The 24,899-nt window shown below is 34.5% G+C and overlaps 1 non-coding gene across 1 annotated transcript; it reads right to left on the bottom strand.

Annotated features, from left to right (window-relative positions):
• Window positions 1-24,464: 24,464 nt before the first annotated feature.
• On the bottom strand, window positions 24,465-24,570 carry LOC128042181 (small nucleolar RNA R71). Its single transcript, XR_008197387.1, has one exon. It is a non-coding gene; the product is annotated as a small nucleolar RNA R71 (small nucleolar RNA).
• Window positions 24,571-24,899: the final 329 nt, after the last annotated feature.

Here is a 24,899-nt window from a genome sequence, read left to right as displayed (position 1 = left end):
AATGTAATTCACCCAAGAAAAAAGAAAAAAAGCAATATTAGGTATTGTTCCATTGAATATGCTTAGTTCCAGTAGAGCATAAAGGGAGAATTAAAGCCAAACAAAGGCAATGACTTAATGTGCAACTGGATTACAGGGCAAAGTCTCCATTGGCAGGCAGACAACCACTTTAAACGTGCATCTAAAGCTCATGCTTTGATGTAGTGTGCTCTCTGCCAAAAGAGATTTGCCCGGTAATTCTTTTGCACTATAATTTCCATGAATCAGTCCCCTTTATTAAAAGAAAAAAAAATAGAAAATGGTAATCTATTGAGATTGAAAAACAATGTTTTTTTTTCTTTATTCTGTTGCAAACCCTTTTGTTTTATTTGTTAATATGCTTTCATCTTTCTATTTTTGTGGATAAACAATGTGGCTTGTAGAAATGCTTAATCGTTATACATTTTTGTTGAATGATGGCCAACTATGCTGGTGCTACTTAGTTGTATGCTTGTCCAAGTTTAGTTCCAATGTAGTTTCATTTTGCTTAAGTTTGAACTTTGATTAGCTTGAGCACTGACATTGCAAGTGTTGATTTAACATCTGTAGTTTATTTACTTGCCTACAAGTTACTTTTTGTAAGTTACAAGAAAGGTTGGTGGTAGTAGTTGTGTATTTGGTATTTGGTATTCATTTAACTTTAAAAGATGTAATACATTGGTGGAATTGTTGGAGAATGATTCAAAGTAAGTTTTTCTAAATTTAGATTTGGCTGTGCTGTGCTTAGTTTGTTATTTCCTTATTTCTCTGAGTTTTTGTTATGTTCATGCAATAGTGTTGCACATTTTTTACGTTAGTTTGTTATGGTGTAAAAGCTATTTATAGGCCTATGGTTATATCATTTTGAGTGAATAATACAACAACTTCAGTCATTCTGAGTTCAACTTTTCTTTTTTCTTAAATTTTCTAGTTTAGTATTTTCCTTGCATACAAGTTGTTTGACAATAGTCTTCTGTGACTACTTTTCCTTACATTTTTTGTATCAGAGCCAGGTTCATTTGTAGCTGGGCGTGCAACTAATGGCGACTAACGGTAATGTCATGAATGTGTCTCAACTATCGATTCCAGTCTTCAATGGAGAAAACTATGATTTTGGAGCATCAAGATGAAGAACTTGTTCAAGTCTCAAGATCTTTGGGACTTAGTTGAAAGTGACTATACAGAACCAGATGAAGAGGCGAGATTACGAGAAAATAAGAAGAATGACTCAAAGGCATTATTATTTATCCAGCAAGCCGTTCATGAGACCTTTTTTTGAAAATAACTGTAGCAAATACAACGACAGAAGCTTAGGGGAACTTGCAGATAACATTTCAAGGTTCCTCTAAGGTAATCATGATAAAACTTCAGTCACTTCGTCGAGATTTTGAAACCTTGCAGATGAAAGGTGGAGAGTCGATGCAAGATTTTTTATCTAGATTGCTAAAATTATCATCAAAATGCGGTCTTATGGGGAGAATATTAATGATCAAACGATTGTTGCAAAAAGTTTAAGGAGTCACACTCCTAAGTTGATTATGTAGTGGCTGCCATAGAAGAATTGAAAGACTTGGAAACATTCAAATTTGATAAATTGATGGGATCATTGCAGTCCCATAAGGCAAGGCTGAACAGATCAGATGAGAAGACCAAGGATAAGGCTTTCCATGTGAAAGGGGAGGCATTACCCCAGAAAAATAAACAAAAATGGCGAGGTCAAGTTAGATCTCATGGGAGAGGAGGTCGCGGCAGAGGACGAGGTCGGGGCGATGGACACCAAATCAAACACAACAACGAGATAACAAAAGGTTTATCCAATACTTTATTGTACAAAGTTTGGGCATGTTAAGGCAGATTGCTGGAAAAGATGAAGGCAAGAACAAGTAAGTTACGTAGAGCAATAAAATGATGAGATCAAATTGTTCATGGCTTATCAAGAAAATGCAGCAAGTCATAGCAACATTTGGTTTCTGGATAGTGGGTGCTTAAACCACATGACTGGTGTGAAGTCATTGTTCAACGAGATCGATGAAACCTTCAAAGAAAAAGTAACACTTGGAGACAACAAGCAGATTCAAGTAGAAGGAAAGGGTAATGTGGCAGTCAAAAGCAGTTCCGGTAGTGTGAAACTTATTTATGATGTCTATTACATTACTAGTCTGTCACAAAATCTGTTGAGTGTAGGGCAACTCATGGCTACTGGATATTCTATCATGTTAATGATATCTTGTGTGTGATCAAAGATAAAAAATCAGATCAAACTATTATTGATGTTCGCATGACACCAAACAAGTTATTCCCACTTGTTATTTCTGATGTTGAGAACCATGCACTCGCTGTCAAAGAAATTGGTAAGTCAAGATTATGGCATTTAAGGTATGGGCATTTAAACTTCAAAGGTCTGAAATTGTTGTGTCAAAAGGAAATGGTTTTTGGATTGCCTAGAATTGAGTCTTTAGATACGTGTGAAGGATGCATATATGGGAAACAATGTAAAAAACCATTTCCTGTGGGGAAGTCTAGAAGGGCAATGAGGTGCCTCGATCTTGTACATGCTGATGTGGTTGGTCCCATGAAAACTCAATCATTTGGTGGGAGTAAATATTTTTTATTATTTACAGATGACTGTAGTTGGACGAGTTAGGTGTACTTCTTATAGTTCAAGTAAAAAACATTTGAAAAATTCAAAAAATTCAAGGCACTTGTGGAGAAGCAAACTGGAAGATGCATCAAGGCACCGCGTACAGACAGAGGTGGTGAATTTATATCACAAGAGTTTAATAATTTTTGTGATGAACATGACCTGAGAAGAGAGTTGATTGCTCCATATACTCCGGAGCAGAACGGTGTCGCTGAATAGAAGAATTGGACAGTTGTAGAAATGGCAATAAGCATGTTGAAAGCCAAAGGACTTCCGAATCAATTATGGGAAGAAGTTGTAGAGACTGCAGTTTACTTGCTGAATTTGTCACCAACAAGGGCTATCCTCAACCAAAATCCATAATTGGAATCTCCACTTGGCACGCCAATGTGTTCACAGAAAACCGATTAGAAACGTTCCTTTCGGAATTCCAACTGTACGTCTAATCACACTAAATCAAACGACGTCTTTTTTGACTTAATGTTGATCTGGCTTTGTGAGTTGACAAAATCATACTCTTAATCCGGAGAAGTAATAAGTACTGGAATTTTAGGAGTTAAATGGCTCAAGTTCGTAACTCACAGGTTTTGACGAGGCTAATTTCGACCTAAAGCTGAAAATGGGTTTAGTTGGCTAAGGTTTGGGACATGATGGTATTGGGCATAATTGGATAAAAAATGGGGTGAAAAAGATGGGTGGCGTGATTGAGTATGGGGTTGGAAATTTGGTAATGAATTAAAGTGGATGTTAGCTACTGGAAATAAAAAAAAGGAATTTGAAAAAGGAATTGCAAATGGCTGAATTTGGTGGCTACTAGGAATTAATAAATTGAAGGAAAAGAAACCAAAGGCAGTAAATGAGTTCGTGACAAGAAGAGAGAAAATGTATTTAAAGATGAAAGCTTAATATTTTGATTCATGAATTGATGATTAAAATGAACAATGTAGCCTCTATTTATACTAGTGGCCTTGCCAAATTAAGAGCCAACTAGTATAGAAAATCAAGGAAAAATATTCCATGATATAAAAAATATCCCAAAATAATCTCCCACTAAGTCAACAATTTCAGCTAATTATTCTTGAAAAAATTCTGTCCAATTGTTTCCATTTTCTTCTATTTAGCCCCAAATTGCTCCCCTGCACAAAATTCAACAAAAACATGGAAAAATTAGTGGTGCACTATCATAAATTAACCAATTTAATTACATAAAATATGTAACTTTTGCATTTAATCAAATCCCCCTACTTAGCTTATGCTAGTCCTCGAGCTTTTTGTATGTATCTGCAAAAGGAAAATTTTCTCCAAAATAGGACTTGACCCCCATGGTTTGCACAATTCAACAATTTAATCCTCGCACATTAACATCTCAAATAACCTAGCCTAAGGAGTAAGTAAATATATTTCAGAATTTATTAGAGATAGACTTACCCTTCATTTTATTTTATTATTTATTTTGTACTTAGGACATTTTCAAATTTTTTTACGTGAGATATAATGACAACCCAAGCACCATGTTTCGGTTACTTAATTCAGACGTCTCTAAGGGGTTATTTCGCCCTACTCATGATAACTTGTTAGCGGAGTGAGTGCAAAGAAATTGGGCAGCCACACGAACCTTTTTACGCGAGATGTGATGACAACCCAAGCACCACGTTCCGGTTACTCAGCTCGATGTACAACCCCAATTTTTCACTCTTAACATTCGTATCAGAGGAGTATTATTATTTTTATTCAAAATTTTTTTGGTGAAAAGATTTGACATATTATAAAAGGTAGGCAGTCAAACAAACTCATAATTCCCAAAAAATTTCTTACCCACTAAGTCTAGGTTATTGAAAAGTTTTATGTGTAAAGAACTAAATAGCTAAATAGGTCAAACTATACGTGTACCATCCCATCTTATCAAAAGAAAAATTTATCTTTTACTGAAAACATGCAAAAATAGCGATGACAGATAGGCAAATTCCAATTGATGTTTCCCTCCCCCTACTTATTTTACATTGTCCCAATGTAGTTTAAAGACTAAAAGTAAAGATAAGTAGGAGAAAGAGAGAAAAAGAAACTCCCCATGTATTTCAACGTCGTGGAGGGTGGTCTCGTAGGTAGAGTGGGCCTTGGCTGAAATAAAAATTTTGTGGGTTGACATGTGGAATTTAATTTTGTCTTGGAATGTTTCCTGCAAAAATAAAAATAAAAAAAATAAAATAGTAAAAATAAATAATAATAATAGGAAAATTAAAATGTTTTTTTTTTCAAATTTATTAGCTAAGCTATAAACTCGAGAAATAAATTATTAAAAACCAAGATTACAAGATTTGGTAAAACAGTCGTGATAAATGCAGCAAGTAAGTTCCCAGGAAAGAGAGGTGAGTCACAATGGACATTCTTAAGTACCAAGTCTTTCCTTAGACAAAACTAATCCTTGACATGCATTTTCATTTTCCATTTTACCAAAAATTTTATTTGCATAAAGGAAAAAAAAATTTGGGTTGACTCCCAACAGCGCTTTGTTTAACGTCGTTAAGCTTCGACGACCTGTTATTCAAATTTTGGGCTCCTCGAGAACAATCTCCTCAACTGTGTGTATTTGAAAATTCTCGTAGAAGGGTTTTAGTCGTTGACCATTCACCTTAAAGCACTTCCGGGTTTCTTCGCTTTGAATTTCCACTGCACCATTCGAGAATAAATTAGTAATAGTAAATGGACCTATCCATTTGGATCGAAGCTTACCAGCGAAAATTTTTAAGGTAGAGTCGTATAGAAAAACTTTCTGTCCTATTGAAAACTGCTTCCTAGTGATCATCTTATCGTGGAATGCCTTCGTCTTTTCTTTATAAACTCGAGCATTTTCATATGCATCATTTCTAATTTCCTCGAGTTCTTAAATGTCCAGCTTTCAAGCTCTTCCTGCAGTCTCCATCTCTATATTACATTGTTTAATTGCCCAAAATGCCTTGTGCTCTAATTCGACTGGGAGATGGCACGGTTTACCAAAAACGAGTCGATAAGGTGACATGCCTATTGGTCCCTTGTAAGCTGTCCTATAAGCCCAAAGCGCGTCATTTAGTCTCAAGCTTCAATCCTTTCTGTTAGGTTTAACAGTCTTTTCCAAAATAGACTTTATTTCTCGATTCGACATTTCAGCCTGTCCGTTTGTCTGTGGATGGTAAGCAGTAGAAATTCGTTGAGTCACTCCGTACTTCTCCATAAGTACACTTACGAGCTTATTGCAAAAATCAGTTCCTCTATCACTGATTAATGCTCGTGGAGTGCAATACCTGGAAAAAATAGAACTTTTAATTAAGTCAACCACAGTCTTAGCATTATCATTGCGAGTAGCCTTTGCCTCTATCCACTTAGAAACGTAATCAACAGCTAAGAGTATATAAAAATTACCGAAAGAAGAAATAAAAGGACCCATAAAATCGATGCCCCATACATCCAAAATTTCGCAAACATGGATAAGAGTAAGGGGCATCTCATTTCGACGACTAAGGTTACCGACTTTTTGGCATCTTTCACAGGTTTTGCAGAATAAGAAGGCATCACGAAATATGTTTGGCCAAAATAGTCCACACTCGAGAATTTTATGTGCGCTGCGTTTAGGTCCAAAGTGTCCTCAACATGCATAAGAATGACAAAAAGTTAAGATAGACTGTACCTCTGTTTCTGCTATACACCGTCGGATTACCTGATTGGAGCAATGCTTCCAAAGGTAGGGATCGTCCCAAATGTAATATCGAGCATCCTTTTTGATCTTATCTTTTTTAGACCTTGGTAATTCTGAAGGTATAATACCTGTGACGAGGTAATTTACTATGTCTGCGTACCAAGGATGAATCGCATTTGCTGAAAACAGGTTTTCATCTGGGAAGTTGGCTTTCAATGGTGTGTCATCCACTGGAATCGGTAATCGACTCAGATGGTCAGCTACTAAGTTTTCGCATCCCTTTTTATCCCGGATTTCAAAATCGAATTCTTGTAGAAGTAGAATCCACCTAATCAGTCAAGGTTTTGCCTCCTTCTTCCCTATCAAATATTTCAAAGCTGCATGATCAGAAAAAATAATCACTTTAGTTCCCAATAGGTAAGATCTAAATTTATCTAAAGCAAACACAACAGATAATAATTCTTTCTCAGTGGTTGTGTAATTGCTTTGGGCAGCATCCAAGGTTTTCGAAACATAGTAGATAACATAAGGCTCTTTCCGTATTCTTTGGCCAAGAACAGCTCCCACACTTCGGTCACTTGCATCATACATGATTTCGAATGGAAAGTTCCAATTTAGTGGTTGCACTATAGGGGCGGAGACCAATTTCTGCTTCAGCACGTCAAATGCGTCTTTACAAGTCTGGTCAAATTCAAATTTTTTATCCTTCTGTAATAGACTGCAAAGCGTTGCGCGATCTTCGAGAAGTCTTTTATGAATCGTCTGTAAAATCCTGCATGGCCAAGAAACGAACGAATTTCCCTCACAGATGTGGGGTAAGGTAATGAGTTAATAATATATGTTTTTGGTTTATCGACCCTAATACCTTCTGAGGAAACTATATGACCCAAAATTAATCCTTTGTCAACCATGAAGTGGCATTTTTCATAATTTAAAACAAGATTAAATTCTAGGCATCTTTGTAATATTTTAGCAAGATTATCGAGACATTCGTTAAAAGAGTTACCGTACACCGTGAAGTCATCCATGAAGACTTCAATGATTTTCTCGACATAATCGGAGAATATGCTCACCATGCATCTCTGGAAAGTGGCTGGAGCATTATAGAGTATAAAGGGCATTCGTCTATACGCAAACGTTCCAAAGGGGCACGTGAAAGTTGTTTTGTCTTGATCTTCAGGTGCCACTGGAATTTGGAAAAATCCTGAATATCCATCGAGACAACAATAATGGGTTTTACCAGCTAATCGCTCGAGCATTTGATCGATGAAGGGAAGTGGAAAATGGTCCTTTCGGGTAGCTGCATTCAACTTTCTGTAATAGATGCAAACCCTCCATCCATTCTGGACTCGGGTAGGAACTAGCTCTCCTGATGAATTTTGCACCACTGTCACGCCAGTTTTCTTGGGTACGACATGAACCGGGCTAACCTAATCACTGTCAGAGATCGGGTAAATCATTCCAGCATCCAACAGTTTCTGGATTTCCTTTTTTACTACCTCTATCATGGGCGGATTAAGGCGCCTCTGAGCATCTCTCTTTGGTTTCGTGTTATCTTCGATGGAAATTTTGTGCATACAAGTGGATGGACTTAGCCCTTTTATGTCGGCTATTGTTCAACCAATAGCTTCCTTATAATCCCTCAAGACTCGAACTAGACTTTCTTTCTCGTCTTTGGTTAGTTTGTTTGACACTATCACCGGTAAGGTGTCTTTCTCTCCCAAAAAGACGTACTTGAGGTGGTCCGGTAATGCTTTAAGCTCCAAGGTTGGTGGCTGCAAAATCGAAGGCAACATTTTAATTTGGGAATGTAATAGTTCAAATTGGTTACCTCGATTCATCAATGATGGTTGCGTCTCCAAGTGTTTGACAATTTCTCGCAACGGATCTTCTATAATTGATAATTCCTCGAGACGACTTAAAACATCCATGTCAATGCTTCTGTAAAGGACAATTTCCAACTCATCAAAGTCATAATATTCAGAATAATTTTGAGTTAAACAATCTATACTATCAATACTGGAAATATTTGATAATGAGTTAGGATGACTCATGGCTTCGTAGACATTGAATTTCACGATTTTGCCATCAAACTCTATTGTCAGTGTTCCACTCCGAATGTCAATTTTTGCACTTGCGGTACTTAGAAACGGCCTTCCAAGCAAAATGTCAGATGAATTAGTTGAGTTATCATCCTCCATATTAATAATGTAGAAATCTGCAGGGAAAACTAATTCATTAACTTTAATAAGGACGTCTTCAAGCAACCCTTCGGGATAGACGACTGACCTGTCCGCCAACTAGATTATTACTCCTGTCTTTTTCAAAGGACCCGCGTTAATCAACTTATAAATAGGATAAGGCATAACATTAATGGAAGCCCCTAAATCACACATGGCTTTCTTAATGCCTACATTACCTATCTCACAGGAAATAGCAAACATACCTTGGTCCTTGTATTTGGGCGGAACTTTCTTTTGCAATACTGCGGAGACATTTTCTACTACATTTACTCTTTCGTTACCTATTAACCTCCTCTTGCTGGTAAACAGTTCCTTAAGGAATTTTGCATAACGAGGGATTTGTTTGATAGTGTCGAGTAAAGGGATATTTACCTCCACCTTCCCCTGAATGTTTCGAGGATTTCTTTTTCCTCCTTCTCTTTCTTATCCTTTGCGAGCCTCCTTGGAAAAGGAGGTGGCATCACAACTGGTTTCTGAATTTATAGTTCTGGTCTGACTTTTAGATCAGAGATCTACTTTTCCCGTTCCTTGTCTTGCCCATGACTTTTGTCAAGAACTGGTTCTAGAATTTTTTCGCTACAAGAGTTATTGCACTTGCATTCTGCCGAGGATTTGACTCTGTGTGGAAAGGTAATTTACAGCGAGACTCCAAATGATTTACTGCCATCGAGAGTTTAATAACTTGGTTAGTTAACTCTTGTATTGATGCGTCTGTCCTTTGTTGTTATTTTGCTGCATCGATGGCAAGTCTCTCCATAATAGCTTCTAGAGATGTGCTTGGCTTGGGTGGCCATTGTGGTGGTTGCAGAGGTCTCAGTTCGTACGATGGATTATATTGAGGATTAGCTCCGTAATTCAATTTGGGATGATCCTTCCATCCAGGATTATAAGTGTTGGAGAAAGGATCATAGCGTCTTTGCGGAGGTCCAGGAAAACCTCCGACAGCGTCAACATGTGCCGTTGAATTTTCGTTAAGGATTGGGCACAAATTCGTTGGATGTTCAGACGTAGTAAATATTTCATACAGTTGGGTCAGATTCTTCTTTTCTGTAAGCATAGATTGAAAAATATTAGTAAGCTTATCCAACTTATCTTCTAAGGATGAAACGCTTACCCCATTAACCCGTCTTGTGGGTTCTGAATTCGACCGATACTATTGAAAATTTGCTGCCATGGTGGATATCAATTCTCTTGACCTTTGAGGAGTCATATTGACAAGCGCCCCTCCACTAGTAGCATCAATCATCTTCATTTCCATAGGGAGCAAACCCTCGTAGAAATATTGAAGAAGTGATTGTTCGGTCAAACCGTGTTGAGGACAACTTGCACATAGTTTTTTGTATCGTTCCCAATAGTCGTAGAGCGATTCACTCTCCATTTGGCGAATTCCCACTATGTCTCTCCTAAGATCAGCTGCTCGCGATGCTAGGAAAAATCTGTCAAGAAAAACACGAGATAAGTCATCCCACGTTGTAATAGAACCGGGGGGTAAGTAAAATAACCATTCTCTTGCTGTATCAACTAAAGAAAAAGGAAAGGCCCGAAGGTTAATTTCATCTTCGGTTACTCCCTGAGGTTTCATGCTCGAGCAGACCATGTGGAATTCTCTCAAGTGAGTGTGTGGATTTTCATTCTTCAAGCCTCGAAAAGTGCGCAAAAGGTGAGTAAGGCCTGACTTCAACTTGAACGGGGTTTCTCCTGCTGGATAGTTGATGCATAACGGTGTTTGCTCATTGAGAGCAGCGGCTAGTTGACAAATGGTTCGGTTCGCCATCCTTTCTGGTTCACCGAGGTTATCTTCTTCTTCTTTTGTTTCAGGAAGTGGTTCAGTCTCAAGATCAATCACTTCGACTTGTTTTCCACGTCGAATTGCCTCTGCACGAATTGCTTGTCTCAACTTTTCAATGTCGGTTTCTAAGAGCCTTTGTCCTAGCTCAACTTTTGCTTTACTCGCACGTTTAAGAGATTTTGTCTCTTTTCGTCGTGCTCGTGCTCATTTTTCGATCTCTGGGTCGTATTCGAGATCTCCGAATGTAGATCTGGTGATGAAGATAATTTAAACAATTGTGAGTGTTGCCAGTCCCCGGCAACGACGACAAAACTGATGTGTGTCGAATCCACCAATATAAACCTACTCCTAATTTGCGATTTAAGCAGTATAGGGAGTAGGGTCGATCCCTAAGAGACTGGGTTTACTGCAAATTGTTCCTCTTTTGACCATATTTATGTCGGGGCAGTTGTCGTGCCCAAGAAGTTCGGGGGGATAAAATTTGAAGACCTGAAATAAATAAATAAAATGCGTGAAAAGAAAAAGTTGAAAACAGAATAATAAAAACAGTTAAATAAATATCAAGAAAAATTAATTAGAATAAGCTCAGCTTTAGGCACGAATTTTCCTCGTCTTTGAACCGATCCTCGAAATTAGATGAAAACCGATCCTCGAAATTAGATGAACTCCTCTTTTCCAATAAGCTAGTTATAGCTACCAAGGATGCCTCAAACACCAACTCTTCCTTGTGTAAATTAGTTATGGAACGTCCAATAACTAACCCTTACCGATCGAACAACCACGAAACGTTCGTGATTTAGAACTCCGGTAGCTTTGCGTTCTAGAAGAGCCTAGCTCGAACCAATGCCCTCAACCGCGTGGGACATTTAAATCCGGTTACTACTTCCCTTGACAGAACCAAACAGCAATCTCCACTTGGCACGCCAATGTGTTCATAGAAAACCGATTAGAAACGTTCCTTTTAGAATTCCAACTGTACGTCTAATCACACTAAATCAAACGACGTCTTTTTTGACTTAGTGTTGATCTGACTTTGTAAGTTGAAAAAATCATACTCTTAATCCGAAGAAGTAATAAATACTAGAATTTTAGGAGTTAAATGACTCGGGTTCGTAACTCACGGGTTTTGACAAGGCTAATTTCGGCCTAAAGCTGAAAATGAGTTTAGTTGGCTAAGGCTTGGGACATGATGGTATTGGGCATAATTGAATAAAAAATGGGGTGAAAAAAATGGGTGGCGTGATTGAGTATGGGGTTGGAAATTTGGTAATGAATTAAAGTGGATGTTAGCTACTGGAAATAAAAAAAGAAATTTGAAAAAGGAATTGCAAATGGCTGAATTTGGTGGCTACTAGGAATTAGTAAATTGAAGGAAAAGAAACCAAAGGCAGTAAATGAATTCGTGACAAGAAGAGAGAAAATGTATTGAAAGATGAAAGCTTAATATTTTGATTCATGAATTGATGATTAAAATGAACAATGTAGCCTCTATTTATACTAGTGGCCTTGCTAAATTAAGAGCCAACTAGTATTGAAAATCAAGGAAAAATATTCCATGATATAAAAAATATCCCAAAATAATCTCCCACTAAGTCAACAATTTCAGCTAATTATTCTTGGAAAAATTCTGCTTTGGCCCTCCTCTTTATTTCTTTCTTCAATCTAGCCCAATTGTTTCCTTTTTCTTCTATTTAGCCCCAAATTGCACCCTTGCACAAAATTCAACAAAAACATGGAAAAATTAGTGGTACACTCTCATAAATTAACCAATTTAATTACATAAAATATGTAATTTTTGCATTTAATCAAAGATGCAAGCTGGTTTTGGGAAGAAAATGCAGGTGATGTCAAATTTGAAATAACGAGTGAAGATGCAGCTCTATAAACTGAAGTGTTACAACCCCATTCTCCAAATCTGTCATCTCCTCTAACTTCATCAAGTGCATCTCCAAATAGTAGTAGTTCATCTGATGATGGGACTCCTCCAAAAAAGTTCAGATATTTGGCTGAGATCTATGCATCTACACAAGCCTTGTTTGTTGCTGATCCTACAACTTTCGCAGAAGAGGCAGACAAAGAGGAATGGCAAATTGCAATGAAAGAAGAAATTGCAGCAATACAACGCAATGAGACATGGGAGCTTGTAGATCGTCCTAAAGACAAAAAAATTATTGGTGTTAAATGGGTCTTTAGAACCAAGTTCGACGCAGATGTAACCATTCTAAAGCACAAAGCACGTCTGGTGGTAAAAGGGTATTCACAACAATCAGGTGTAGATTTTGACGACACTTTCTCTCCAGTTGCACGATTTGAAACTGTTAGAATTGTTTTGGCATTGGCTGCACATTTGAAAAAGATTGTGTATCAGTTTGATGTTAAGTCAGCTTTTTTGAATGGCGAATTAAAGAGGAGGTTTACGTTGCTTAGCCCGAGGGATTCACAATCAAAGGCAAAGAAGAAAAAGTGTACAAGCTACAAAAAGCTCTCTACGGACTGAAACAAGCCCCGCGCGCATGGTACAGCAAAATCGATGCATACTTTCTCAAAAATGACTCTGAGAGAAGCAAGTATGAGCCCAATCTTTATTTTAAACAGTAAGGTACCCATGATTTCCTCATTATTTGCCTTTATGTTGATGATATGATCTACATGGGTTCCTCTTGTTTTATAAATGAATTCAAAGCTTGTATGAAAAAGGAATTCGAAATGACAGATCTTGGAGTATTGAAATTTTTTCTTGGGCTTGAGGTGAAGCAGGTTGAAGATGGCATCTTTGTGTCGCAAAAGAAATATGTTGCTGATTTACTTAAAAAATTCAACATGTTGGTATGCAAAACTATAGCAACACCTATGAATTTGAATGAAAAGTTCAAAAATGATGATGGTACTGAAGCAACAGATGCAAGGAGCTTTAGAAGTCTAGTTGGTAGCTTGATTTACTTGACCAATACATGACCTGATATTTCTTTTGTTGTTGGAGTTATTTCCAGGTTCATTCATTGTCCATCAAGGCATCACTTTGGCGCTGCAAAACGAGTATTACGCTATATTAAACGAACTCTTGATTTTGGGCTGTGGTATGATAATATCTCAGAGTTCAAGCTGAGTGGTTATACAGACAGTGATTGGGCTGGATGTTTGGAAGATAGAAGAAGCACGTCAGGTTATGTTTTTGGTTTTGGATCAGCTGCTATCTGCTGGAGTTCCAAAAAACAAGCAACAACAACAATATCTTCATCAGAAGCTGAATATACAGCTGCAACTTCATCAGTTTGTCAAGCCCTATGGTTAAGAAGAATCCTTGCTGATGTTAATATGAAGCACAAGGAAGCAACTGCAATCTACTGTGACAATCAAGCAACGATTTCCATGTCCAAAAATCCATCCTTTCATGGAAGAACAAAGCATATAGATATTCGGGTACACTTCATTCATGATCTTGTGTCTGATGGGTCAATTATTCTAAAATATTGCAACACAAATGAGCAAATGGCATATATTCTAACGAAGTCTCTCCCTAGAGAAAAACATGCTTGCTTCAGACTTCAACTTGGTGTCTGCAACTTTGAATCAAGGGGGAGTGTTGGAGAATGATTCAAAGTCAGTTTTTCTAAATTTAGGTTTGGCTGTGCTGTGCTTAGTTTGTTATTTCCTTATTTCTCTGATTTTTTGTTATGTTCATGCAATAGTGTTGCACATTTTTTTATGTTAGTTTGTTATGGTGTAAAGGCTATTTATAAGCCTATGTTTATTTCATTTTGTGAGTGAATAATACAACAACTTCAGTCATTCTGAGTTCAGCTTTTCTTTCTTCTTAAATTTTCTAGTTTAGTATTTTCCTTGCATACAAGTTGTTTGACAATAGTCTTCTGTGGCTATTTTTTCCCTACAGGAATGACAATGAGATAAATTCGTATCAATTTCTTCTTGTTCCCTGTTTTTCTCTTTGAACACCAACAAATTTCCTCATAGTTTGCCTCCAGATTCTAGAGTTTGAACAGCTTTTTTAACAAGGTAATGCATAATCTTATATTTGCTACTATAATGAATTCTAAATTATTTTCTGATTCTGTGACCAAGTTCTTTTGCTTTCCCTCTCCTGAAGAACCCAAGCAAAAACTGAACAGCGTAGTATGTAGACTTTTGTTTTCCGTTAATTTGTTGTTGTTTATTTATATAGAATGAAAATCTTGGAGTAAACTGAAGTTTGCATCAAATGAATTTTATGATTAGTGCTATGGACGAAAAAAAATCTTGGCAGAATTTGATGATTACCACATATTCAAATTTGAGTCAAATTTTTTTTTTCTATTCTTGTAAAATTTAATGATGCGACTGTTTGAAAGGGTCTTTCTCCATTAACTTCTAATGATTGACAAGCAAATTGTTCAATTATTTTGTTAACAGTAAATGTTGCAGTAGGGGAAATGGTAAAACTTTTGCAAGGAAAAAAAGAACAAATGCATTAAGGTAATCAAGACAACAATTCCCGCAAGAGGTTGATATGGGGAATCTTCACAAGTTTGATTTGGCATAAACCACTCCTTTCCTTGGCATATCCAAAATATATTACTTCATTAAGACTCATATGCTTCCTAAATTAGTTGAAAAGCCTATGGTTCTTTAGCAAAGATTATAGGTACGGCTATTGTTAGCAGGCGAGAATTGCAGTGCAATTATACTTTGGCACAAAGATATTTGTGGAGTTCAGTACATAGCAACTGCATTATCATGTTTTGCCAAAGGAGATTTGCCCTGCCATTCATTCATAGTGATCAATGATCTCTTCTTTGTTATGTTGCGTTGTTACTCTAACTCTACATTCTTTTTCCTCTTCCTTTTGAAAGTATGTGTCGGATACTTGTGTCTTATACATATCAAGATATGAGTCTTGTGATATGGATATCCAAGAACCCTCAAAATACATTTTTGTTTTCAAAAAATTAAGCATGATGCATACTTGTATCCAAAAGTTTCTCCCGAGTCTGAGTAACATTAGTTTCTTAGTATTGAATTCGTTTGCTTTTCTTCTCCAGGTATAACTCGCACAAGGACGAAAGAACGGTAAAAGCAAGTAGTAGTGATAGGGAACAAATTCTCAAGAACAGCAACATATAAATTAAGGGCGATTGATAATTGATTCCAGACACATTAATTGATTGTATTTGCAAATCGGTCAATATCCTTAACATGTCAGGTTTCAAGCAGATGTCAAGCACATTATGTAAACTTCTGTTTTCCTTGTTAATTTGTTGTTGTATATTTTGTATATAGTAAAAATCTTGGCGTAAACCAAAGTTTGAATCAAATGAATTTTAAGATTAGTGCACGATATTGTAGCAAAAAGAGTTTCTTAGCAGAATTTGATGATAACGATTTAATATCCAAATTTAAGTAACCTTTTTTTTTTTTGTTTCTTTTCTTGAAGAGTTTAATGACGTGACTGTTTGATATGACCTTTCTCCATTAAATTTTAATGAATGAGAAGCCCAATTATTTTGTTAATCTTAAATATTGGGACATACATAGGGGGAATGGTACCACTTTTGCAAGAAATCAAAAATAGAAGCATAACATAAGCAGGACCACAATTCCTCCAAAAGTTGAGATGGGGAATCTCCACAGGATTGATTTGGCATATGTTAGCCCTTTCATTGGCTTATCCGAAATTAGTTGAAAAGCCTATGGTATTTGAGCAATATTATAGGTACTACTGTTGTTAGCAGCAAAGGAATTATATTAGTTTTCAATGCAAAGATATTTATGGAGTTGACGAATTGCAGAGCAATTACCCTTTGGCAAAAATGCTCATTTTCTTGAATTGTTATGTTTTGCCAAAGGAGATTTCCCTTGCTAATCACTCACAGTAAGCAACAGTCTCTTCTTTGCTATGATGCTTTGTTACTCTGACTCTTCTTCTTCTTTTTTTTTTTTTGAAGTATTTGTGTTGGATACTTGTATCCTATACATATCAGGATATGGGTTTCGTGATATGACTTCCCAAGATCCTATAGAGGATGAAAAGAGGGTTAGAAAGTAGGAGGTAGGTTTTCAGGACATGATCTGAGACTTAGTAAGAGTAATGAAATAATAGAAGGAGATGCAGAGTATAACTTAGGAAATTCAGTTAATGATATGTTAAGCACCATGTTATCTAATTGAGAATTTGTGGTCAATTGGTCAAAGTTATGAACGATCTTTTCCTGTTGATTGGAGTCCCACGTGTCCTAATGTATCTAAGGCTTAGTTTGGATGGACGGTGTGTTTAGCTCCGGTGAGGTTAAAAACAGCGGTGGCGGTGAGATTAATTATTGTAGTAGTGAGATTGGATATTGTAGCGGTGAGATTAGAAACAGCGGTGGAGTATGTGTTTGGATTTAAATGCAGCTGTGGCGGTGAAGTGAGAATAGAAAATGACTTTTAAGGACATCAAATTAGAATTGATATATATCAAAAGTTTTTTAAATTATTTTACTTTTATAAAATTATTAAAGTATGTGAATTTATAAATTCATTTAATAAAATATTAAAGTGTATCTTTTGATATTTTATTTATTATCCTATAAATTATCATATTTGTATTTATTTAAATGATAGTTATAACCTTAAAACACCTTAATTGTTATTTACTTATTATCCTATAAATTATAATATTTATTAATTTATTATATAATATAAGTATTTATCCAACCTAATCTAGAGATAAATTGCTTGGGCTTTTCAAATATTAAAAGGGAAAGAAAATGTTAAAAAAATAGAAAGGGCCATGGGTAAAATTAGAAAAAAGGCCTGCATTGAGTGCACTGAAGCAAAAAGCATCAGTGAGCAACTGGAGGTGCAGCACAGTGAGAATCAGTTCAGTGGGCAACTGCAGGTATTATCCAAACACCTCATCAGTGAGATTGAACTAAAAAAGTGGTTCAAACACATTGAAATGGAGCTAACTGGTCATCCAAAGGAAGCCTAAGACGATCGCTTGTCCAAGATTATGTTTTCTTTGGAAGATCGTTATTGGACTATGGAGCTGGTTTTACATGTACTTATTCCCAATGCAAATATAATAATATATACAAGTTCGGAACATCTTTAATTTTCTTGAATTGTTGGTAAGTCTGAACATTAAACACAACACATGAACCAAGTATTTAAATAAAAAAAGGCAACAAATAGAATAAAGATCCAATCTGTGTTTCAAATCACTATATTTAAGATTATATTTTCTCCAACTAAATATATTGGTCTCGATAAATTTATAAGAAAATGAACATCAAGGATATAATGGAAGTTAATAACTATTTATGTTTTATATTCAAGAGAATAGTCCATTGGACACTAAGTAATTTATAATAAAAATTTCAATTTATTTAAAGAACTATTGTAATAATTTTTTATAAAACAATCCATGAATATTAGAATTGTTTGGAAGCAGTTGATTATGGAACAAGGTTGAAGGCATTCTTCAAGGAAGGTGAAATGGGTTCTGATGGTCTTGGATTCCCACAAGATGAACATGAGCTTGAGGTGCACCAAAATTTGTGTTAAAAGATGCTCTCTAATACTTAAATTAGGAAAGTGGTGAATATTATCAAAAAGCAAGAAGCTTTATCTTAGTAAATAATATGAAGATAGAGGAGAAAAGAGAGCTCCTTTAAGGGGAAATTGTTGGATCTAATTCCTTAAGTGTAGTATATTCGTCTTTGTACACTTGTATTTTTTGAACAAATTAGTTTAATAAAATATCCATTGATTACATTAATATTATTTGTATATTATCCTCAACAGTTTTTTTCACACAAAACAAAATGGAAACAAATATTGATTCACTGATTATCTAACGTTTAACTATACTAAGCGCATTATATGGTTAGATCATAATACGAAAAGACAACTTGTATTAGTAGATATTCTAAACATGTCCTTAATCTAATCGGAAATGAGAAAATCGATTGAAAGACTAATATGTCATCTATCAAGTCCAATTAGACTCTTAGAAGATAGAAGCATAGATGCAATTGACTAGACTGAAAGTACATCGAAGAAAACACATGTAGAATCGATCCAAAATCTGTTTATAAATTTATCTACTTATGAAGTTTATAGTGTGACATACTCTAATCATGACTGAATGATGGACTATGTATGCGTGACTCGTATACTTTGATGTAAGTAAAAGCCTAAGTTCTAATAGATAAGGAACCAAAAGCTGGTGCATTGGGTATATGACTTCTGCAGTATGTAGCATCATTCATAATAGTGAAATTCATAGCCTAAGAAATAGGTAAATGATATCCTCTCATTGTTATTACATAATAAATGAAAAGTAAACGTGGTTATGGGTCGTTTGTCTTTGTGATAAATGACTTAATTACTATTTAATAGTAACTAACTTTTCATGAAGGAAGATGTAATGGTTACCATGAGATAAAATAGGATCATATTGGGAGAACGAATTTATCCCAAAGAGATTAAGGATATCCTACGAGGGTCACACACTTATGATAAGGTCATTGGATGAGCATTGATTGAGTAGCTTTTGTAATGGTATGTAATTAGGGAGAACTCAATCATGATATTATTGTGGAATTCGTGACTAAATGAGTTTATAATTAATTAGAGAAAAGTTGAAACTTAATTATAAATCATTTGAGCCCTAATTATATATGTCCAATCGTTCCCTCTGCTAGCTTGTTGAAACAAAAAAAATGAAATGCATAAAGAATCAAATGAGCATAAAAGAATAAAAATGATAATGTTAGAGAAATGGGTCACATTCTAAAATGAATGTGTTTTCTCACTAAGTGTAGAAAATTTTAACATTTATTACAAATTTTTATAATTTTTAATATTTTTGTCCGGTCAACAATTGGTCAACATGCCTAATAAGTGTCAAAAGTAACATGTTTTAATCTTGTTGTTAATGCATTTTTGGATGACTAATTGATGCAAAATGGTGAAATTTGTGCTCCTAATCCTTTAAATTCATGTTTCTATACTTAGGAGAGCGTTTGGGAGTTAAACAAGCGAAAATAAAGCTAAAATCAAACAATTGGAGTAGATTTCAAGAACCACATGGGTTGGGCACACGGTCGTGTGAGCCACACGAGGTGCCACATGGCCATGTGCCAGACTGTGTGGATTTCATGATATAAGCGAAAAAAAATTTTTTTTAGGTTTTTCGGGCATTCTAAGACCTATATATACCAAATATAAGAAGAGAAGTGAGGGCTGTCAGAGTGTAACAGCCCAATTTTGGCCCAAATCAGAACAGTGGTTTCGGGACCACACATCTGAGTCTGAAAAATATTTTAATATTTTTATTCTGTGTTTATTATGTGTGAATTTACATGTGTGAAAGTTTTAGGAATTAATTTTATTGTTTGAGTGCTTAATTTGAGAAAAAGCCTTAATCGCGTAAAATGAAAATTTAGTGGTTAAATATGAAAGTGCCTAATTGTTATTGTCTTTATAATTTGGAGGTCCTATGATGCAATTAGCCCACTATATAAGCTAGTGTATGGCAATGGTCAAGAATGACCTTATATTATATGTTATATATATAAATTAGTAAAGGTTAACTTAGTAAAATAATAATAATGTTAATATAATGTTAATAAAAAAAACATAAAATAAAAGAACCATGCAAAAGTTCATCCATAGCCGAAACATCAAAAAGAAAAAGAAATAAAAGAAGAAAGCTAGGTTCGGCCCTTGTGTCCTTTGATTTAGGTATGTGTTTTGTTTGGTTTTTGATAATTTTTACGTTTTTGAGATCGTCGCTTCGTGTTCTTCAAAACCCATGTCTTAATTTTGTGAATTGTGGATGATTTTAAAATGTGCCATTGATGAATGTTTGAGTTTTATGATGTTAGCAGGTGAAATATGAAATATATTTGTTAGATTAACATGTTTTGTTTTTGAATTTTTGGTGAAATTGAGTAATTAGGGTTAAATTGTGAAAATAAATTTTTGAGGGACTAAAATGCTAAATAAATGAAAAATATGGAGTTGTATAGACACTAGGAATATTCGGCCCTTAAGGAGTGTAGTCAAATTTTGTGTATTTTGTGTTTTGAGCAAAAAGGATTAAATTGTAAAAAAGTGTGAAAAGTTAGGGGCAAAATTGTAATTTTTCCATTCATGTGTTTTTAGGCTAAATTGTATAGAATGGTGTTTAAATAAGCTTAATTTGAATATGTTTAAATCAAGAATTAAAGAAATTGGATTTGGATCGGGGAAAGACAAAAGTGGTCGAGTAGCCGATTTAACAGTCGAAAACATCCGAGGTAAGTCGATAAGCATATGAATGTTGATAAATTATGATATATATATTTATACTATATTATGGATGAGTTTATCATGAATTTTTCTTTGATATTTCCGAATGCATATATGATTGGGAGATTAAATTCCAAGTTCGATTCGTTCGAGATTTAGTATTCGGAAGTCCCGTACGAACCCTAGGAATAGCTAGGATACTTATGTCATGACATAGGATTTTCGATATGTGTTCTCGTGTAAGACGACGTTTGGGACGTTGGCATCGACTTGTATTTTTGTGTAAGACCCTATCTGGGGCAGTGGCATTGATCTGTTATTACATGTAAGACCACGTCTAGGACGTTGGCATTGTACAAGCTTTCTGACTATCCACATATCCTTTTTAATTCCGAACGGTTCAACGGGCAATGTTAAGTGAAAACCGAATGTGAAATTGAACTATCTATTCAGGTTTGTGTTAGTTAATTGTATATATGAAAACGAGGTGAGTTGATTTCTTGACATTATATAAGATATGTGAATATAAGCTGTGAAATATCATGATTGTATACAAATTTAATTTGGTTTATAGTATTATTTATGATGACAAGGGTAAAATTTTATATGTGTTTTTGAAAGGCCATATTCGGCCATGTATTTTGTATATGTGAATAATGTCTAATATTGTAGTGACTGATATCTCATTTCTGTGAATGATGTGAATTTTAGATTTATTAATACAATGTTACAAGTCATAATTATTATACATGTTTATGCTTATGACTTACTAAGCTTCAATTAGCTTATCGTGTGTTTATATTTGTTTACTTTGTTTTATAGATTTTAAAGTCGTTACGGGCTCGGGGATCTGTCAGTGAAGCCTATCACACTATCGACTAACTACGGTATATGATAAGATAAATTCTCTTTTGGAACTATGACATGTATAGGTTAGCCTTGGTTTTAATTTAAAATTTTAAAATGTATGTACTAAAGTCATGCGAAAATGGCTTAAGTTCCTTGTCTATATTCGGTTTTAATGGAATTATGGTTTAAGTATGTTTGGTATATGAATTAAGAAAAGCAATGGTAAGTTATGTGATATTGGTTAGAAGATGTATTTATATATATATATAAATGATATATATATATATATATGGTGTGTTTTGTTTTAGCAAATAAGTAAGTATGGAATAGGATTTATAAATTGAAACATGATATAACGGTTGGTAACTACTATATAATCGGTTACTATTTGGGTAGTTGAATAATTTAAAGTTTGGACATGTATGGGACTATGAATTATGTTTTGTTATTTAAACAGAATGGTCTATAATGATAAATATTATTTCTATTTTATAGCATAATATATACATGTATATACATAACCGAAAATACAAAGTCTAATTTAGTATTGAAATGTGGTAATTGGAAAATGGTCAAATCGTGTATATGAATATGCAACCTTGGAAATGGATGAAATGTAAGTTTATATGTATGTTATTTATGATCTTGATTGTTAGGTCTCATTATAGGTTTCGTTTAAGTTTAGACAAAATTTAGGTATATTACTGAGCATAATAATTTATGGAAAGTATATTTATATTTTGATTATCTTAGTAGTTTATTATATTATTATGATTACACATGTGATTTAATATGCTATAAATTATATTTGGATATTTTATATTATTATTGTCGTGCATATATATATATATAATAACAAATTAAATCTAGTTATTGTAACATGGTTGATATATATGACTTTGTGCATATTCAGAAATTTATAAAAATAATATGTTTAATAGTTAATCTATGTGATAGTTGGATTGGTATTTATTCGATGCATGAAATGTAAGGACTTTAATTAAAGCATGTTTACAGGAGGTAAATGTCAATATTTGAGTCATATAGTTGAATATTATTACAAACATTAAACGCCTGCTACTTGATTTGTTGCACATTAGTTATTTCGTTAATGTGAATAAATAATGGACATTGACATGTTTTAAATAGGATTTTAAAACATGAATTGCATATGAATATTAAGTTGTGAGGTTTATTGAACTTTAGTTAATTAAATAAAGTTATATGTTTTATAACTAATTGCATTTATTTCAGATTTATAAATTATATTATATTATTATTAAATGTTCTTATGTAAGTATAGTGATAAGATTGAATTATGAAACAAGAAAGACAGTAAATGCCTGTTTTGATTTGTGCTATGTCCAATAATACCTTGTAACCCTAATCCGGCGACGGATGCGGGTTAAGGGGTGTTACACAGAGAATATTGAAGAAAACAACTCGAAAAACACCACTGAAGCCGACTCTGAAGCAGATTTCCACCAAGATTGAAGGTCTTCATTTAATCTTTAAAGTTTATTATGAGTTTCTCTATTTCTTGTGGTTATACTGTCTTTGAGATGTTTTTATTCGCGATTATGAACTAATTTTCTAAATACTTAGGGGAGATGAGCCCTATGATTTTGATTTCTGTTTTACGCAATAAATACTTGAATCTTGTTCTCAGTTATGTGTGCTTAATTATTGATTTAATATTTTCGGATTATTAATTCATGTTTGATGTGCTTAATTCAGAGGAGAAACAAACCCTGTTTAAGAGTAGATCTAGTATAATTGAGCGAAGTTGCATGCAATCCTAGAAATAGGACAACATAAATCTACCAGATTAGAGTCAAATCTAATAGGGGAATTCATAAATCAAGTTAATGCAATATTAAGGGTTTTAATTAGAAAGAAATTTCAATTAATCAACCTAGAGTCTGTTGTTTTTAGTTTTGAAGAGAGATATTAGCATAATTTAGGGGTTTCTACGGAATAAGACATTAAATGAATAAATTGTTTAATTCAGATTGATAATGATAGATGCAGTCTAGGTGGATTCTTTCCTGGGTATTGTTTCGCTTCTTGGTTATTATTCGATTATTTTCCTGATTTGTTCTTTGTCGAGTTCTTAGTTAATTAATTTAGTTAATTTTAGTTTAATTCAATCACTTCAATTTTTCGGTTAAATAATAGAAAGATGGTAATTACTAGCACTTTTAGTACTCGTGGGAATGATATCTTAGCTCACCGTAGCTATACTATTTATCGATAGGTGCACTTGTCTTTGTCGATTTTTAGTTTGTTTTGTGGACATCAAGTTTTTAGTGCCGTTTCTAGGGACTGAAATATTAGAAAAACTTTATTTCTATTAATTTAGCCATTTTTATGTTTACTTTATATTTTTATTGCTAATTTAATTTTTATATTCTAATATTTTCGTTTGTTTGATTCTAACAGGTTCTTTTGGTATATGATTAGAGGAAACCCGTCAGAACCAATAATTTTTTTTTACAGTGAGATTGAAAGAAATGCTCGCAAAAGTCGTAGAGAGATTAGAGAAGCAAGGAAAAATCAATAGAGTACAATAGACGATCAAAATAATCAGCAAGTTATTGAGAGTCCTACTCCTCGTACTATGTATGATTATGCCAAGCCCACTCTGATTGGGGTTGAATTGAGTGTTGTGAGATCGACTATTGTTGCAAACAATTCTGAATTGAAGCCAAACACCATTCAGATGATACAATCGTATGTTCAGTTTGATGGTTTGTAATATGAAGATCCAAATACTCATTTGGCTAACATTCTAGAGATTTGCGACACTTTCAAGATTAATGGTGCCACTGATGTGCCATACGCTTACGGTTGTTTCCATTCTCGTTGAGGAGAAAGGAAAAACAATGGTTAACTTCTTTACCACGAGGTTCTATCACTACATGGGCTCAAATGACCTAGAAGTTTCTGTTGAAGTACTTCCCACCGGCTAAAACAACTAAGTTAGGGAACAACATCTCTTCTTTTACCCAAATTGATTTGAAGCATTATATGATGCTTGTGAGAGATTTAAGTATCTATTGAGAAGGTGCCCTCATCATGGGTTACCTTTGTGGTTGCAAGTTCAAACCTACTTCAAAGTAACCCTTATAAAAATAACTATAATGCAGGTTGGTGGAACCATCCAAATTTCTTTTGGGGTGGTCAAGGAAATCAAAGGTCATAACTTGCTTCGGGTTTTCAGCAACCTTATCAGTAAGGGAAGAAACTGAACCTTGAAGAGATGTTGGAAAAATTTATTTCGGTGTTAGAAACTCGATTTCAAAACATTGAGACAACTTTGAAAAATCAGCACGCATCGATTCAATGGCTTGAAAATCAAATTGGACAGCTTGCAAAATTAGTTTTAGAAAGACTACAAGGTAGCCTACCTAG

The sequence above is a fragment of the Gossypium raimondii genome, chromosome 6, assembly GCF_025698545.1.
Source record: "Gossypium raimondii isolate GPD5lz chromosome 6, ASM2569854v1, whole genome shotgun sequence".
In the NCBI taxonomy this organism is placed as follows: domain Eukaryota; kingdom Viridiplantae; phylum Streptophyta; class Magnoliopsida; order Malvales; family Malvaceae; genus Gossypium; species Gossypium raimondii.
The sequence above is the reverse complement of the archived record's forward strand: the minus strand, read 5'-3'. Positions and strand labels throughout refer to the sequence as shown.